Source organism: Saccopteryx leptura, chromosome 2, assembly GCF_036850995.1.
Source record: "Saccopteryx leptura isolate mSacLep1 chromosome 2, mSacLep1_pri_phased_curated, whole genome shotgun sequence".
NCBI classification, from domain to species: domain Eukaryota; kingdom Metazoa; phylum Chordata; class Mammalia; order Chiroptera; family Emballonuridae; genus Saccopteryx; species Saccopteryx leptura.
The window spans coordinates 26,010,529-26,016,907 of record NC_089504.1 but is presented as its reverse complement, the minus strand read 5'-3'; the positions used below and the strand labels follow the sequence as shown (position 1 = coordinate 26,016,907).

The 6,379-nt window shown below is 44.2% G+C and overlaps 1 pseudogene; it reads right to left on the bottom strand.

The window, feature by feature from the left end:
* Nucleotides 1-432: 432 nt before the first annotated feature.
* On the bottom strand, nt 433-808 carry LOC136392941 (COMM domain-containing protein 6 pseudogene; annotated as a pseudogene).
* Between the last annotated feature and the right edge of the window lie 5,571 nt (nt 809-6,379).

The following is a 6,379-nucleotide window of genomic DNA, read 5'->3' as shown; positions in this document are numbered from 1 at the left end:
AGAAAACTAGATAGAAGGTGACAGAGGACAATCTGACTTTGGGTGATGGGTATGCAACATAATTGAATGACAAGATAACCTGGACATGTTATCTTTGAATATATGTATCCTGATTTATTGATGTCACCCCATTAAAAAAATAAAATTATTAAAAAAAAAAAGAGCAGCCTCACTCATCTGATTGCTTTGATGGTAATTGAATATTATAAAATTGAACTTATAAAGTAATGACATTCTTTTCAATGTTTTCAATCATTCAGTAGTTTGTCTGATTTATTTTTTTATTGAGATCTAATTTACACACGACTGAGTTCACCCTTTAAAGTGTTCAGTTCAGTGGTATTCACGTCAATAAGTGAATCGCTCACCTCTTATCTAATTCCTTTTCTCTAATTTTCTATTATTAAAGAAATGAAAAGAAAAAAAGTGCAATTTTCTTTCAATAAATATCATTTGATCCTCATGCAGTTAGACTGCAGAAAGTAAAGTCCATGATTTTAGAGTGATGGTAGCAATTTATCAACCAAATAATCATTTTTCACACTTTTCATAATTGCAGCCATTTCCTTGGACTGTCTGTAGAAATTCTGAAACTCTGGAATAGTTATTTCAAAGGACCTGCTCTTTACATGGCCTAAATGATCTGCCACTTTTAGTATCACCGCAATGTAAGGATAGTTCAGTGATCTGCAGCTGTCTGAGCTCACAGCCAGGCCAAGTTCCCACTGGAAATCTACAAGCTGGTTGGTGACCTTGGTCTTAGCATTCAGGAGTGGCTCATTAGACACATCCATAGCAAGTGTCCAGGGCTGGCTGGGAGTAGTCCTTGAGAGAAGATTAGGTGAGGTTAAAAGAACTTCAGGACAGGAATGATGTGTTTTGAAACCCACAGGTCCTTGGGTTAATGGAGGCATTAACACAAGAGGACATTGAGCTCCAATGGAAAGAGGGAGCAGGAGGCAGGCACCTGTGCTGATCACCTGGGCAGCAGAACACTGATGTGAACAAGAGGGGAAGGCTTGAGCAGGCCACACGGGCAGTACACCCTGTGTGATGCGATATTTCTCGTAGAAGGCTTAGAGCCACAGAGTTCACGACGAAAATTATGTGGGACAGAGTTTTCATGTTGGGAAGTAGCTAAAATAGACCCATTTTTCTTTTAAAGAATAAAAATTAAAGAGGCGTCAGGGTGCAATGGCTTGTCACAATAGATTTGGGGCTGAGTGTCAACTCTAACATTTGGTGGAAGTGAATTTAAAGCTAGAGAGTACTGGATTAAAATCGGACTCTGTACTTACTAGTTATGCCACTTTGGGTAAGTTACCTCACCTGCCTGAGTCCCCTCGCCTCGGCTGACAGGTGAAGATAATGGCACCTACCTACCTCCTCGCACTTATAGTAAGATGGATGCTTGCAAAGAACCCATGCTGGTGCCTGGCACTGAGTAAATGTTTGGTTCTCTCCTTCTTCTTTAGGTAACCCCTCTGGAACCTTAGACTTCAACTTTGTCTTGAATCCCTAAACTTCACCCCTGGCTGTAAGAACTTGCTTATAACCCCACCCACCTCCCAGGAATGAAGTCTGGGGGAGGCCAGTGTTCCTCTCTGCTCCTTCCCACGCTCTCTGTCCCTGTCTTGCACCCCAGGCTTTATACTTGTCCACCCCTGCGTTCTGGATCTTTTGGGTCTGCCCAGGCTTTGCCCCAACTCTCCATCATCAACTAGGCCAGAAGGACTCCCTAATGTCCTCTGGAGCGGGCTCCAGTGAGAAAGGCAGAAACAAGTTACTGTTCTAAAAACCACAAACAAACAAACAAAAACAATAAAAATAAACTCAATCACAAAAGCCCTAAGTCTTTCTGCTGAATTCTCTCCTTGCTAGAGTGAATAAGAAGCAGACCTGACCATGTCATGCTCTTGATTACAATCTGCTTCATTTGCCCTCAGGACAAAGCCCAAAAGCCTTAGCATGACCTGCAAAGTCCAGCAGGACCTGATTTATGACAGCCTCTCTAACTTCTCTCGCTGGCCTCCCCCTCCATCTGACACAACCAACCCCTCATGTGTACTCTAACTGCCAGCCAGGTTAAACCACAGGCACTTGCCAAATGTCCCAGGCACTATGTGTATTCTATTTCTGTTGCCCAGAATTCTTGTCTCAGATTTCTTTCAGTGTCCTCTGCCTGGATTATCTATGCTCTTCATGAATTAGTTTAGTCATCATCATCTGAGAAGTGTCTCTGATTCTCAGGGCTGATTAGGGGTCTGTCTTAGGTGCATTCCTGGATCTCTAAGCTTCTATCATAGGATGAATCACCATCAGCTGACTTTACGTGTCTTTCCCACCAGACTGTGAGCACAGGTGCATTCCTGTGTTCCCAGCACCTGTCGGGGTGCCTGGCATCTAAAAGTCACTCAACGAGTACTTGTAGAATGAATATATGAAATCAACTAAAGCAAGCCAGGAAGGGCAAATGACATTTATTATAGGCTATGGGTCCTGGAAAAGATATCCCCTAGAGGAAAGAAAGCAAAAGTGAGAATTTCTGCAATAAATCTTCTGTGAGATTTCCCAAAGGATCCCAGCAAATGGAGCCAACTGCAATCCCAGACCACCGGACCACCCTGGAAAAGCAAAGCCTTCTCAGAATTGCGTGGCAACCCCCGTTGTGCTCCCAGCCCACTCAGTCTGGAAATGGAGTGTCACATTTTTTGGTCTGTGCTGTGTACGGGCCAGCTCCAAAGTTGAAGGAAAAGGCATTCTCGAGGCACAAAGAATGCACCCAGACCCACTGATTAGAAATGTATTTTTAAACCAAAAAGTTTGGGAAGAGTTAAGCAGCCTGGAAGCTTTTAGTGATCTGTAGCAAATGGGATTCAGCGAGAGACCTCCCAAGATGTAGAACTTGTCCCAGGCAGGAATCAAGGCTGTCCTAGGTCTGCTACTGATTTCTAGGGACTTAAGTAATTGCCTATGACCTATTCACAGCAAGTCTCCAAGGCGGGCACTGAGACTCCTAAGGTCTGTTCTCACGTGACACCTGCAAACATAGGCTTCTTTGCCCAAAAGTTGTGTAAATTTTGGCAAATATATACCTAGATGAGAGAGTATAATCAGGTCCCTGAGATACAGTTTATAGAAAGACATCAAACCAATTTTTGGCCTGGCAGTGACATGGATGTGTCACTGATGATTGTCTCCTACAAGCTCTATTTCTTCATTTCTAACATGCAGACCCACCCTGGCCAGATACCTTGGTTGGTTAGAGCATCATCCTGATACAGAAAGGTTGTGGGTTCGACCCCTGAGTCAGGGCATTTACAGGAACAGATCAAAATCTTTCTCTCTTTCTCTCGATTCCTCTCTCTCTAAAATCAATAAAGAAAAAAATTTTAAACCTCTCTCTCCTCTTTCTTTAAAATCAATCAATCAATCAATAATTTATAAAATAGGCTTTGGCTGGTTGGCTCAATGGTAGAGTATTGGCCCAGCGTGTGGATGTCCTGGGTTTAATTCCCAGTCAGGGCACACAGAAAGAGTCCACCTGCTTCTCCATCCCTCCCCCTCTCACTTCTCTTTATCTCTCTCTCTCTCTCTCTCTCTCACTTCCCTGCCTGCAGCCATAGCTCAATTGCAGCAAGTTGACCCCAGGTGCTGAGGATGGCTCCATGGCCTCCACCTCATGCACTAAGAAGAGCTTGATTGCTGAGCAACGGAGCAATACCCAGATGGGAAGAACATCATTCCCTAGTGCAGTGGTTGGCAAACTCATTAGTCAACAGAGCCAAATACCAACAGTACAACGACTGAAATTTCTTTTGAGAGCCAAATTTTTTAAACTTAAACTATATAGGTAGGTACATTGTTATTAACTTAATCAGGGTACTCCTAAGCTGGCCTTTGTACCCGCATGTGGTATTTTGTGGAAGAGCCACACTCAAGGGGCCAAAGAGCTGCATGTGGCTCGCGAGCCGCAGTTTGCTAACCAGGGCCCTCGTGGGCTTGATGGGTGGATCCCTGTAGGGGCACATGAGGGAGTCTGTCTCTCTGCCTCCCCTTCTTTCACTAGTAAATAAATAAATAAAGTGCAGACAGACCTAATGAAACTGAGTTTGTGGTCCCAGGAGACCAAAACTTGGCACAGTGTCTCACAGGAGGCTGACCCAGCACAGCAGCTGAGCAGGGCTCTCTGAGGTCCAAACGCCTGGATTAAACTCTGGTTCCATCACTAGTATGACTTGATTTCTTAACCTCCAAGCCTCACTTCTCATGTCTGTACAATGGAAATAATGAGTAGAGGTAGGTATAAGAGTAAAGATTCAGTAGAGTGAGAATTCAATATGAAATTTTGAAGCCCCTGGCACACAGTACAATCAGTAAGTTTTAACTACCGTTAGTGAGATAATCTTGTGGTACACTGTAGCTACAGACAGACCAGAATTTTTGCTCTAGTTGTTCACCCTACCACATTGCTGAAGAACCCTGCAGCTTTGACCACAGACGGCCCCTGATTCTGTGTTTCAATCAACACGCGTTTGCTGAGATCGTGGGCACAGCCAGCAGTAGACGCTGAGGCCACGAAGACCGAAGAGAAATGGCCCCAGCCTTTTCTGATCTCGCTGATGGGTGGGACATGCAGCTCTGGAAAAATGTCACGGCAGAATAAGATGATCTCATTACTGTGTGATAAGTCAAATAAGAAGGGGGAGCTGGAGGCTGAGGGCCCGCAGACAAGGGGCCTAGGGCGTGGGAAAGGCTTCCTAAAGGGTATGCGGTGCAGGAGGACGCGCAAGGGCGTGAGGAAGCGGAGCTCGCCAGCTGAAGAAGGCGGGGAGCATGCTCAAAGCCAAAGGCAGGAGGACAAAGGCCCAGGGGTGCGGCTGCAGAGGAGCTGGAGCTCCAACGAGCAGAAGCTTATCAGGAAGACCCATGGGTCACACCCAGGCTTCTCAACTGTGTCACAACGCGGGGATGGGACACAACTCACCTGTGGATTATACCCACTAGATGCGAGGAGCACGCGCATACCCTTCCCAATGTGACAATCAAAACTGTCTCCAGACATTGTCAGTTGTCCCCTAGGGCAGTGGTCCCCAATCCCCAGGGCCGTGGACCAGTACTGGTCCGTGGGCCATTTGGTACCAGTCTGCAGAGAAAGAATAAATAACTTACATTATTTCCATTTTATTTATATTTAAGTCTGAATGATGTTTTATTTTTTTAAAAATGACCAGATTCCCTCTGTTACATCTGTCTAAGGCTCACTCTTGATGCTTATCTCGGTCACGTGATACATTTATCCGTCCTACCCTAAAGGCCGGTCCGTGAAAATATTTTCTGATATTAAACCGGTCCGTGGCCCAAAAAAGGTTGGGGACCACTGCCCTAGGGGGTAAAGTCTGGTTAGGAGCAACTGTACTAAACTAAGGACTTTGACACTGGGTTAGACATACTTAGAATGGGGCGGCATGGTCAGATATGCACTTAATTTGGATTGTTTTTGGATTAGAAAAACAGCACAAAGGCAGCCCATCTGGTTCCCTGGCTATTGCAAGTCCAGAAGAGGGGTTGTAAGTGACAATGGAATGCTAAAGAAGGGACAGTCTGTTTGTCTCTCTCTCTCTCTCAGAGTACAAATACAAATATATACTAGATAATTAGCATATATACTAATTATGTACTAACATATAAGTGTGACATAATACTAATCATACATTAATGTATAAGACACACATGCCTATATACTCATCAGCTTTATAAGAAAATGGGGGGGGTGCTAAAGGAAAAGGGGGCAAGGCATCTTTCCTCCCTCCCCAAGGAAATATAGGAAAACTTTTTTCAAACTGTTTATAATTCTCCATAAAAATTATAAAAGCCACCATTGCATTTTAAACTTGGTAACACCATTTCACAAATATCAGCTTATGAAATTCTCTTAACAGTCACTTAAATTGGCTTTTATAATCTCTCCATGCCAAAGTGAGGAAACTGAGGCTTGGAGACTGAGTGGTTTGCCCGGAGTTACACGGCTGGTAGAGTGTGGAGCGTGGACTCCCACCTTGAGTCCGAATCCCATTCTCTTTCCTCCGTATCGTTCAAGGCGGTTCAAAAGCACGAGGCTTACAGCATTCTGACTCGTGGCAATCAGTTCTATCGGGGCGTTTCAGAACTAACTCCATCTAGCTTTTTAAACAAATGCATTTTTTTCAAGCACATGATCTCATAAAATACATAAAGAAGAGAACCACAAAAGTTCTGGAAAGTTTTGCATAACTTTTTTTTTTTGAAATGTGTTGGCTTTCTTTTCTCCCGCTTCGTGATGGTGTTGATTAAGAACGTGCTGTCCCTTTTTTTCACTCAGTCCAGGCTCTTGTAACCA